Here is a 13,845-nt window from a genome sequence, read left to right on the forward strand (position 1 = left end):
TGCACACAGCTTCAGCAATGTTGAGGTACAGGCTCTGGGGAGGCCAATCCTTGATTGATAGTCCTCAATTTTCTGTTTTTTGTCCAGGTATGCTCACACACACACATACATATATATACATATATATATATGTCCAGGTATGCTCTTGCTGCCCAAGCTATTGCCAATAAGAACCAAGAACCACATTCTGTGGTGAATCAAAATCGGATCGTACTTTTCTGCATTCATAAATCCATACATTTTGAAAAGATCCCCAACACGCCTAACTGTAGTGTAAACCCAAACCATGACCAAGCCTCCACCATGTTTCATAGATGGCCATAGACACTCACTGTTCTACTTTTCTCTTGATGTCTTCCATACATGCTGAACCAAGAATTTTAAATTTGGATTCATCACTCTTATCAGACCTGTTGCCAGTGATTTTCAGTCCAGTTGTTGTGTAATTTGGCATGCATCAGCCTTTCCTCCCTGCTTCCCTTTCCTTTTCATCTTTTAGGTCCTGTGTTTTAGGTCTTTACTTACTTTACTTTTTCCTATTTTTCCTATTTCTTAAGTGCATGACTTTCAAATGCTGTTCATCTGTTGCTTTTTAGACCTGCCACTTCTTAGGGGAGTAGTTCTCGAGATCATTTAAAATATAACCTCATTGCCCCAGAGTTGTTGCTGCCTGTTTGAATTATGTACAGTGGATGATCCAATCAAATTATACTTTGTAATTAGGAGTAATTTGGTATTTTAGATGACATGTTATCAGAATAAATTGGGGCTATTCAGAAGAGAACAACATACAGATTTTGATTGGGCGAAAGGTTTTTGTGTATCAGTTACTGTTGCATATCCTTTCAAACGTGTGTGTCCCAGTTTATGAGAGGATTCTGTGGTGTGATGAGATTGATCCAGTTTTGCAAATGAAAGCCAGGTGGTTCCATGACAGAAAAAACACATGTGACTTTAAACTCACAATTAGTTTTTATTTGCAAATGTATCACTTTATAATCTCAAAGAATAATTAGGATTTTTCATGAAAACATGTAAATGTTTTTTGTTTTTTCTATTTACCACTTTTATCTCAGGGATATCATATATATGTAAACTAGTAAACTGTCAGAGAAAATAATGGACAAGGAGCTTTCTTTTACAGTTTCCCAGTGGCTCTGTACGGTTGTATTTTAGAGTTTCTTTATCCTTGCTGCTAGTGTTGTTGTGTTAAGAATGATAGTGTTAATACTGGCACTAAATCACAGTTCAGTGTTCCTAAAATTCCCCTGGAACAAAGGTCTACAAAAGTATGTTCCAGCATTCATGCATCGATCAGGTCAAGGGATTATCTGAGGAACTGTGAGTTGGAGACAAAGAATCTGCCCCAGTTTATTTAATTGTTAAGTTTCAGTGGGGAACAAAATGGTGGAGTAACGTCGCTACCCCAGTCATGCCTCTAGCAAGTCTCATGGGGTTGAGAAAAGAATGAGTGTGACATGCCACGTCACTATTGACTGCTTGTCATGCACGTGTCATCAGTTCTAATCTCCCTTTGACTAACTTTAACACTGATGTACCTATTAGAAGTTTGAGCTAGTTTAACCCTATAAAGCCCGAACCATGAAATAATTGCCAAAAAATTACATTGTTGCTTGTTTTGTCCTCCCTGAATTGCCACCTCATCATGGTGGAGGAGTTTGTGTGTCCCAGGGATGCCAGAGGATATGTTATCAGGGGGCTTTTACCCCCTGGTAGGGTCTCATGCCAAATTGATCCTGGGTGAGGGACCAGACAAAGAGTAATTCATAAACCCCCATGAATCACGACATTCGAGCTTCAATAGCATTCCGAGGGAGATTGGAGACACTCAGTCCGAATGGACCATATTCAGCACCTCCGTTGCTGAAGCTGCTGCACTGAGCTGCGGCCACAAGGTGGTTGGTACCTGTCATGGTGGTAACCCCAAAACCAGATGGTCGACACCGGAGGTGAAAAGAACTATCAGGCTGAAGAAGGAGTCCTATCGGGCTTGGTTAGCCTCTGGGATTTTGGACGCATCCAATAAGTACTGACAGGCCAAGCAGCGCGCACCTCAGGCAGCGGCTGAAGCAATAAAAATTTTGGTGTGGGAGTTTGGAGAGGCCACAGAAAAAGAGTTTCAGACTGCCTTGAAGAGATTCTGGCAAACGGTTTGACAGGTTACGGTAGGAAATCTATGCTCTGTATAGTGCTGGTGGAGCACTGCTGACTTCGACTGAGGCTATTGTTGGGAGGTGGAAGAAATACTTCAAGGACCTCCGTAACACACCAGCACCAGGAGGAGGCCCCGTGGCAAACCCAAAACACACCGGAGAGATTATATCTCTCTCCTGGCTTGGGAACGCATTGGTGTTCTCCTGAACAAGCTGGGGGAGTTGGCTGGGGAGGTGGAGGTCTCAGCTTCTCTGCATAGGTTGCTACCCCCATAACCCAGTCCCAAGTAGGCAGAAGAAAATGGATGGATGTTTTTATAAATAGTTTTTGTTTATTGAACCTTATGGCAAATTAAAAGAAAAAGTGGAATATCAGTTTGCATCTCGAATAAACATGACACTGTCTCTCTTAACTGTGCCAAAGTTGCAACAGTACAGTTCAGTGCAGTACTAAAATTGCAGCTCTGGGAAGTAAAAGTGAGCTAATGCCGATAACATATTGTCCCTTTGTACTTATGGGCAACTAAATGGAGCGATTGAGACTCTGAGATGATGGGTTCTTGCCCTCTGATATTAGATCTCAGAGTAATCATTGTAATTTAAGGGTTGGAAATTATGGGGCTGAAGGTTAAAGAACAATAGCACCCTGTAAGACAAGACTAAGAGAGACAATGGTGTCTTGGCTCATTTGGCTTAATAAGGTTCCACATAGACAAACCCAGATGGTTAATTGAGTCTCTTCCCTTTACAGTTGGATTTTACAAAGACTGTGTTGCAGTTTTGAAAAAGACTGAATATTCTCTCTAGAGTAACAATGTCGCTGCCTTGAAAAAGCCACAAAGTGTCATTTAGTGTATTCGTAAAAGCTAATCAAGGCATGTAAAATACTGCAAAAGCTTTCAGAATCTATCATGCTGGTGCCGAAAGCCAAGATGGTTTTCTTTTAGGAGAAAGCACTGCTGTGCAAATGATGGGGTAAAACAAAAAGGCCTCGCTGCAAGTGATCTAATTTTTTCCTTCCCAGAGTTCTTTACCCATGTGGGATGAGTATCAGGCGCCCTTTTTTTAATCTGGGCGCTTATACATTTCTCCTCTGCTGGGGAAGAGATTAGCTGCTTGATCCACAGACATGACAGGCTTTTTCCCCCCCTATGTTTTGGCATTGAGTGGTGCTTTTCTCCCTTCTCTGCACATGGCTGATGTGATCTGAAGTGGCACTGAAAGCAAATAGATGCACACTTTAAAAGAAATCCCTGGCCAGGAAAACTGTACTGTGTAATCGTGTAATTTACATTGATGTCAAAAATAAAGTGTGTGTGAACCACTTAGCAGACCCGTATTGCTGGCATAGAAATGAACAATTTGAAGTCTTTAATTGTGGAAAATATTCAAGACACTTGCCAATATTCCCAGGAGTAAATGGTTCTAGGTTCTTGGTTCTTTATTATTTGTCACATGCATAGTTATACAAGTATAACACACAGTGAAATGTTGTGTGAAATACATTTCACACAGTGAAATGTAGCCTGACACGCTCCTTGACATGTGCAAAAATTGGGGGGGGGGGTGTAGAGGAAGAACTATATATATATATATATATATATATATATATATATATATATATATATATATATATATAATGTATGTGTGTGTGTGTGTGTGTGTGTGTGTATATATATATATATATACACACACACACACATACATATATATATATATATATATATATATATATACACACACACACATACATATATATACATATATATATATATATATACACATATAGTATATACACTGGGTGAATGTGCAGTAGTAGCAGCAAGCAGGTGAATTCTGTACATTAATATGAATAGACATCTGACTATTTTACAGGATAGACAATATAAACATATTTAAAATTAAAGGAATTGAAATGTACATTGTGCCTTGGTTTAGTGTCTGGAAGAGAGTCCTGTCTCAGTCAATTATAGATGATGTGAGAGGGCGGGTGTGTGTGTTTAGGGCACGGATGGCTTGGGGATAGAAGCTCCTCTTGAGTCTCTCTGTCCGTGCCCGGAAGATGCGGAACCTTCTACCAGATTGCAGAAGTTGGAACAGTTTGTTGCCAGGATGGGACGGGTCCTTCAGTATCTGCGCTGCTCTAGTCCGGCATCTCCTGGTGTAGGTGTCCTGAAGCGGGGGGAGAGCAATCCTGCAGCAGCGTTCTGCTGTACGGATCACTCTCTGGAGAGCTTTTTGGTCCTTCACACAGCTGTTCCCGAACCACGATGTCATGTTCTGTGTGAGGATGCTCTCCACAGCGCCTGTATAGAAAATCCTGAGGATCTTTGGAGAGACCCTGAACTTCCTCAGTTGTCGTAGGTGATACAGGCGCTGCCTAGCCTTTTTGGTCTGGACCTGAATGTGGGCAGCCCATGTCAGGTCTGAGGAGATGTGGACACCAAGATACTTGAAGGACTGCACCCTCTCCACTGGAGCTCCATTGATGATAATGGGCTTGTAATGCCCCAACATATTCAGGCCTCAGTTAGCATGTTAAATTTTAAAGTTTAGAAAACAGCTGCCAGGAGAAAACCACTTCTCTCTTAAAAGAACATGGCAGCACAATGGCCTTTGGACGCATGAGACAAAAATGGATATGTTTGGCCACCTTTCATGAAAACCAAACATCATATCAGCACAAACACCTCAAGCCAACCGTTAAGCATGGTGGTGGGGGGATGATGATTTGGGCTGTGACTTGGGCACCATGCAGTCACTGAGTCATCGATGAACTCTTCTGCATACCAAAGTATTCTGAAGTCAAATGTGAGGCTATCGGTCCAACAGATAAAGCCTGGCTAAAACTGGGTCATGCAACAAGCTCACCAGCAAGCTGAACAGCAAACATAACAGAATGGCTGAAAAAGAAAGAATCAAAGTGTTGCAATGACCCTGTCAGAGTGCCTCATCTGATTGAAATGCGGTGGCAGGAACTTAAGAGAGCTGTCTATTAACAAACACCTGCAGAGGTCATCCAGAAAATTTTCAGCAACTGATAAATCATTCAGGAAATGATTACTACCGTACAAGTTATTGCAGCTAAAGGTGATTCTGCAGTCTACTGACTCATGGGGTGTGCTGCTTTTTTTCATAGCACCTCATAAAATCCTGTTAAAAGTTTCTTTTTTCTCTGAGTGTCTGTAAGGATGGCTCTGCATGTGTAGTGATTTTTCTTGGACATACATGCGTTGCTCTTCTATAAATTTGTCAACACTTATGCTTAATAAATAGCATATGAGAGCACTTTGGGGCATGTGTGTATTTTCGTTCCTTTTTACTTGTCATTGAATGGCTGCATTCTTTGCCAAATAAGCCAGCACCGATTTTAACTTATTAGATTTAACCAAAAGCTGCTTGAATTGTTGATGATTAAGCTGCAGGACATTTTGTTTTTAATATGATCTAAATAACATTTTTTTCTGTGTCAAATTTAAGGCTACATTTTAGTGATTTGGTCCTGCGAGTATGACCTGATTTGGATCATCAGCTTTTAAAACTTTTTGGGATTCCAACAACAACAACAACAGTATCTCTATGCAAACACACGCTCATGCGGACAATTCCCACGAGTCCGACTGTCCACTGACAGGACGACTCCCTGTCAAATCTTGTCAGTAGATTCAGCCACAGTGGGATATTATCACATGTCATGCAACAGATGTTTGGCCTCAAATGCTCTCTCTCTCTGTAATACCCCGAGGAGCATGTTCTCGACATTAAATCATTTTTGAACAGTATGGAGAGGATGTGATAAATCTGTAGTCATCTTGAAACTGATTCACTGGTCACACACATTCACTTTTTCCTCCCATTAACACGTATGCTTAGGCGCTGATCTTGGTCAACTGTCAATCAGTTAATTTCTGAGCAGTGAACACGTACAATGGGAGGAGTGTACGTGCTGAATTTAAGCTAAGTCAGACCACCAGTAGTCACTCGGTAGGCCAGTTTCCTGTCAACTGAGGTCTGTGGGTAGCAGTGGACAAAGATGGTCAAACTGATGGGGTTGTTGTGTGAGAGTAAGAGGGTGGAAAGGAAAAAAATAACCTACGATTTTCCAGTTTTTACTTCAAAGTTACATTTGAAGTTTTTGAAATGTGCAAACTCAGTGAAGACAGACACGCCCCGCCCTGAATCCTGTGACGTTATCAAAAAGTATGCAGGGAAATGTAATTTGTTTTTAGTTTTTATAATCCAGCTTTTGTAAAAACTGGCAAATGCAACTTGAAAACCTATGTTTGCTACAGGAAACATAACCGAAAAAACCCCGCCTAATTCAGAGCAGACAAGAAATATTAAAAATGCATATTAAAACTTGTGAGCTAGTATTTGATTAACTGCTATCACTGAGAAAATCGTTGTTTAAGCTGCCTCTTCCCCAGTTCTTCTTGCTTGTTTATTGTAATTAGAGCTATAAATGAAACTCTCTGATGGGGGTGGGGGAGGGGAGAATCCACTGTGGCCCACAACTACAAAAATGCATGTTGTGTGTTGTCTGGTGTGTGTGTGCATGCATGCGTGTGTGTGTGTGTGTCTTGGAGAGCGGCCAGAGAGGTGGGGGTGGGATGGCAGTCAGCGTTTTTCAGACAACATGAATGAGGCCCTGCTGCAGTGAGCTTCCTGTGTGAGGGCTATAAAAACAAAACCGGGGCTAAAGAATGCAGAGTGCTCCCACATTCCTGAACCTTCTGCCAGGTACAGGACATACAGCATGTCCTCCACTCTTCCCTTGTATCAGCTGAGAAATAAAACAATTCCCATGTTGCATTTGTATGGATACACGCACATGTATACCCCTAAGGAAAAACAAAAAACCCTACATATTTTTATCCAGGGCTTAACTTAAACTCTCGGCTGGTGGTCCATGAAGGTTGTCACAGTCATTAGAGACTGCAATAAGAAAATGTTGCACACAGCAGAGAAGAAAATGATTCTTTTTCTGTTTTTGTGGCGCTACATGTGGTTTAAACAAGCCCATCAGAAAACGCGTTGTCTTTCGTGTCGGTTTTACTCAAGCTTTCATGCAAGAGGTAAACTATGAGGAAGCAAAATAGGAAATGTTCATCATCAGGTCCCCAAGTATTTGTGTGGGCTGATGGTAGCAATAGAGGACAGGTCAGAGGGGTCGCCAAAATGGGGGTGAAATTTAAAATGCGATTCTGTATTAAGCTGCTGACTGATGAAAGGCAGCTCTAAACGTTTTTGGATAACAGTTCCGACCCTGCAAGCTCTCTAGTACAAATCTGAGTGATGTCCACATATGAAGATAGTGCAGGTTTTTGTCCAATGGCTTACAAAGAGGTGCTCGGTTTCTTCCTGCCTCCTCCGTGCACTATACAGGCGCCTCCATTGCTTAAACCAAACACAGTATTTTAAGTAGCAAGAACAGATCTAAACTGCATCATGTCCTGCTGTGTGTTACATGAGTGACTTAACATGTTTCTTCAAACAATATCAGGAGTTTCTAACTTTTTTCTGTCCTAAGAAAGAGAAAAAGAGCACCTCAGAAAATAATTCCACAAGCTGGTCTCTTTAAGTCTTTTTAGCACGTAGTATTTGGACATTTTCCAGTGGGTGTGCCTCTGGCAGGATGTTCATTTCATGATACCAGTACTAAACAAACCCAAAAATGAAATATTTTGTTGTGCTTCTAGTGCTATTTCAGACCATAGCCACCTACAGAAACTATACTGTGTTCATTCCAAATCAGATTAGGAACAGTGAAAGATTTAGAAACAGCAAATGCGATTTTTAGCCTACAATAATGTTTTATAAGCAGGGTGTAGCAAATCTGAGCCTTTTCCAGGAGGACTAGCCTCGCCCTAGCAGTGGGCAGGGTGCTGCTTGTTGCTGAGGTCAGTGGATGATCTCATGGGAGCTGTTGGCATGTTTGTCTAATCACACTTCCTGCACAAATAAGAACTGCTTGCATTGGATTTGAGCAAAATAACATTAAACCACGAAAATCTCTAAGCACAAACAGATCTACTTGTAGAGTTAACCGTAATAGATAAACAAAGAAGAGAAAAGTTTTCTACTGTCAGCTTGATTGGGAAGAAGTTGAGAAGATAAAGACTTTAATTAAAATCAGAAAATTCCTTTGGTTTATTCCGCCAATGTTCTCTGAGTTCAAGTATGTGAGCAGTATCCCTGTGGGCTAAACAATCAGACTCCTAACACAAGCGCTTGATAGACTTAATTAACACCTCATTAATCATTCACACCAATAGCTCATCCTGTACTCTCAAACTGTTTTCATAAAAATTAGGTGCTTTCGTTTTCTTTCAAAAATACGACAGGGTGTAAATATTCCAGGCACGTTGCACGATGAGCTAACAAAACAGGACGGTATTCAGATGTAGTGTTTGTTGAAAGGGAACAAGTTATACGTCATCCTGCCATCTACCTTCAGATATTTAAAGCTGTGGGAACAACCCTACTTAACAACCTTTCCAGCCGAGTGATGTCACCACGTCTCACGAGACACTGACAGCAAAGAATGTAATTGTAATTTTCCACTGCCACTGAATATGCAGTAAGTGAATAAAAATAACAAATGTGGATGGTTTTGATTTTATTTTTGTGAGAAATAGCAGAGGTGTTGAAGTCTGTACACTTAGGGTTCAGTTTAAAAGAGAAAAAAGAACTCCCAGGCGAACATGAAACATGCTTCTTTGATCTTCATTCACACTTTTTCATGTAGACATTGTTCCACTGAGACTGCGATATGAATCCTGTGCTGGGAGGAGTGGTTGTCTGTTTTTCCCTGGAGAAAGAGAATCGGTTTATCCCCGAGATTCGGTGCTCGATATCGCCTTTGCACCTGAATCTGCCGGCTGTGTCAGGACAGGATCTCTCCCCTGTGTCAGATCAAAGACCAGTAACTGAAAACAGATCCAGCTCGAATCCCCCCCACCTCCAGCTAGAATATGCTGAGTACAAGCAAACACATCGCATTCCAAAAGCATGAACTCTACAAGAAAGAAAGATGTTCAGCTACGCAGGCAAAGAAGCTGCAGGGTGATGCAGACGCGCGATTTTATAAGCAATAAAATTTACAGAGCTGAAATTTCTGAAATGAGATCATCATTTTCAAGCAGGTAGAATTGACTGCAGTACACCTGATAGAGTCAAGCCTGAGGAAACACTGAAGTGTGCAGAAGTGATCTTTTTTTATCTATGTGTATTTCTTTCTCTATGCAGACTTGGAGAATTGATATCTTTTATATCATTTTCATGACATAAATTCTACTCTGGCTATTAAGAAAAGTAGTTTGGCGTTTTGGGAAAATCACATAAGCTAGTGGCTAGAACTGCTTATTGATGAGGTGTTTGTAGTGATAAACTTGAAGAGTTAGGATCCAACTGTGTCAACAACTAAATGTCACGGCAGGGTGCGCCGGTGTGACAACGAGGTAGACCCAGATGCAGACACGGTGGAGACAAAACGAAGTTTAAAAATAAAGCGAACCTTTATTGTGGCTGATGGCACAAGAAACATGAAACTAGGGAAACTAAGGAGACTATAAACCAGGGGTGCCCAATCCCGGTCCTCGAGAGCTACCGTCCTGCAGCTTTTAGATGCATCCTTGTTCCCACACACCCGAATCAAATGAATGGCTTGTTATCAGGCCTTTGCCAAACATGATGGCATGCTGAAGAGGTAATTAAACCATTTGATTCAGCTGTGTTGGAGTAGGGATGCATCTAAAAGCTGCAGGATAGTAGCTCTCGAGGACTGGGATTGGGCAGCCCTGCTATAAACACTGTGTTAACAAAGGGCTGTGACACCCAGTGAAAAAACTATGAACACTGAGTAAACTAGGAAACACAGTGAAACAATGAGGCACACCTATGAAATCTGCGGTGAGGATAACAGACGATCTGACACTGACTGAGCGGAAACACACAGACTAAATACACATAAGAATGAACAAGGGAAGAGGAATCACATGGGGAAAACAGCTGACAACAATTAACATAATGACAGGACAGGGGACGTGAAACTAAATACAATAAACAAAAAACACAAGGCTCTTTCAAAATAAAACGGGAAACATAACGAGACCCAGAAATGACTCGAACTTGACAAACAAAGAAAACTTGGACATGAAACATGACAGATAGACACACGAAGACTTAACATGACAATCTGACACAGAAAGCTTCACACAGGGATGAGACAAATGGGGAGCTTGATAAATCATGAACTAAAAGTGTAACCTAGGCATGACAGAATGTAACTAGATAAACTGAAATGAAACTAGACTGAAAAGAATAACAAAAACATCAAGAAACTCAGAATACTGGGTCACATGACCCAGGACCTTGACAGTAAAAGCATGCAAAGCAAAAGACTGAACGCATATGGCTTGCTTAGAAGGGCTATCAGAAGAAACCCTCTCTAAAAAGAGTGTGGCAGAACTGTTGGGTTTGCAAAGTTGCATCTGGACAAAGCACAAGACCTCTGGAAAAATGTCCTTTGGACAGACTGAAACAAAGTCTAGATGCTTGACCATAATGGGCAGTGCTATGTTTAGTTAAAACCAAACACAGCATATCAGCACAAACACCTCAAACCAACTGTCAAACACGGCGGTGAACGTGTGATATTTAGGCTTGTTTTTTGCAGCCATTTAGTAGATCATGAACTCTGTATACCAAAATATTCCCGAGTCAAAAGTGAGGCCATCTGTCCGACAGCTAAATCTTGGCTGAAATTGGGTCGTCCAACAGGACAATTTTCCCAAACACTCCGAGGAATGCCCGGCAGGATGATTCTTTTCCATTTCAGCCAACGTGTTGAAATGGCCCAGTCAGAATCCAGACCTCAACCTGACTGAAATGCTGTGGTGGGACCTTAAGAGAGCTGTGCATAAACAATTGATCACAAACCTAAATGAACTGAAGGAAGAGTGTAAAGCTGAGTGGGTCAAAAATACCCCACAGTGATGTGAAAGACTGATAAAGTCATACAGAAAATATTAGCTTCAAATTATTGCTGCTAAAGCAGGTTCTACAAGCTACTGACTCACAGGTTATACTACATTTTTCACACAACTCTACATTCATGGCAGTTAATGAGACACCCACAAGGATGGGTTGGGTTTATGGTCTTGTAGTTTTAAACCAAGTTAAACTGAACTAATCTTTTAAAATGTTTTCTGTATATGCTGCACCTGATGAAGAGAAAAAAACTATTTTCTATCCTATAAGCATTAGTTGGAGTGTTAAAATCTTCACAAGTTGTCCTGTTCTCTGTGCACATTTGCAGAAGATGAAATTATACCAGAAAGCTTTTGCCAAGTACAAGCGCACAGTCCTGGATTACACAGATGAGATCATACGTTACTGAAACAACTGAAGCCACAAAAGCAGTTTCAACAGGCAAGCAGGAACAACATGTTCTGTTATTTCAAAGTCGCACCTTAGCTTCAAAATATTGTACTGCCATTTGAAACAAGCCATTTCCTTAAACAGAAATCCTGTGTTTGGTTTTGTTCTTCCTCTTTGAATTCTGTAATATCACAAGAGGAAATATAAGGGATGAAATCATTGCGGTTTGCCTTAGGGCATTTCCTGGTATTATAATGTAACTTTTGGAAGCCTTTAATGAGCTGGAGTAATAAGAGGAAGCCAGGGTCAAACTCACAATGGCACTCAGGGTGAAATTATGTCATATGAGTGCAAGAGCTCTCAAGAAGGAAGTGATCCATTCAGTTCGTACGAGTTAAGAGTAGCAGATGTGAAACGTTGCACAGGTTTTTAGGGTAAGTTCCAGTTATGGAGGATTCATTGAAGAGGGTTGTGTTTCAGTGTTTTTTGTCCCAATTGAATCAGTAGAATCTGACCTGAATATTGAAAGATATCATTTACACAAGCAAGGACCTCGAGACACTGATTCAGTTTTAATGACATTAATGTGGTTAAATGCAGCGCCGGTGCCGGCTCATATGCAGGAGAAATGCCTTTTAATTAACTGATACTCTTCCTCCTGTCAGCATTACTAAAAATCTGACAGAGTAATATGGTTTTTTTTAGTAAAAATAAATTTAAAAAGGTGAAAACAGCTGTTCGCTGATGAAAAAGGTGAAAGCATGCTATCTAAGTATTTCTTTTTTCCTTGTGTGAGAGCAGCTGGAAAGGGTGCCGAATATATTTGGGGTTACATTCTGAGAATTCCAGAGATCCACTGCAAATCCAAAAGGAAGACAGCCAAGTCTCAGAGGAGCAGCGCTAACTTATTTCGGACACATGATGTTTTTCATTAGTGTTGAAATGCAGCGACTCTTGCTCCGTGTTTTTTACTCACCAGCATTTACGCTTGCACCGTGCTATGCTGTAACCCCTTAACCCCCCCGGCCGGTATTTCCGGCGCTGCTCTGCTTGTTGTTGGTTTTGCACACTTGATGTTTTTTCTCTGTGGAATGTGGCCAGCTGCTGACACTGTTCTGTCTCACAAGCAATCCAAGTGTCAGTTAAGAGCTGTTTGTTTCCTGCAGTGGCTAGACTGCGGTGAGTGAAACACCGTCACCGCCCACCAGCGCCACCAACCCTTTTCTTCAGATCACATTTGCAGACTTTACGATGACATTAGACAAAGACACACTCTTGCAAATACACGATACAATCGTGTGATGATAAATGTGTGTGTACGGAGGATTTGAAATCATGCCAGTTTGTACTTTTCACAATCACAGGTAAAAAGAGTAGAAGTGCTTAAGCTTACTCAACGAACCTCTTTTGCCTAATATTTGTGAGTTTTACACACTGAGAAACCCCAAAGCTTCAGGCCAGCCAGAACACAAATGTAAAAACAGGAGCACCCATTTCCTCAGGCATTGGCAGACTGACAGAACGCCTGAAGGATGAGCTTTCCAAAGGCTGAACGGATCATGTTGAGTTTGTGCTGGAGAGGAAAGCGATTTCAACAGAAACTAAAGAAAACAGGAAAAGAGAAGGCGAGTGCTCCCACATGTCATTTTGTCCCTCACTTTGAAGTGAATTGTCTCAACAATTGTTTTGAAGCATCACCACAAAAACCTCAGAAGAGGAAGTCATGTTTTAATTCCTACTTCAGTATGACCAGTATCTTGATAAGGACTCTTGTAAATCTGGATAAGATATTCTACTATGTGAGGATGAAACCTTCAGCGATCCTCTGATTTTTCATCTATCAACATCATTTTTTTAAAATATAAATCTAACTTTTATATAATGTCTTGTAGCTGGGATACAACCAGCTAAGACCCTGATAAGAATAAGCAGTACAGAATGGATGCAATGGGGTGGGATATCGAACTGAATTGGCAGAAATATCCACGCCGCGTTCATGCGGTTATGGCGTTAACATCATTTTAACGAGATTAACGCTGACAGCACCAGTATATCTGTAGATTTTGAGAGAATGTTTCAAGACTTTGTAGACAGAAGTTAGACATTTATGTCATGAACAGTATAAAAGATGGATGTCGCCCACTGGTTACTAAAGTCAAATTGTGACGCATTTGTTGAGCATTTTCAGCGCCATCATTTTGAGGTCTCGAAACCAGAAACTGAAAAGTTGTTAGCCAGCAGTCACACCCTGGATAATTCCCCTTTCAAACTCTAATGAGGCAGCTACTTT

This window comes from Aulonocara stuartgranti (assembly GCF_965226115.1).
Source record: "Aulonocara stuartgranti genome assembly, chromosome: 12".
Classification (NCBI taxonomy): domain Eukaryota; kingdom Metazoa; phylum Chordata; class Actinopteri; order Cichliformes; family Cichlidae; genus Aulonocara; species Aulonocara stuartgranti.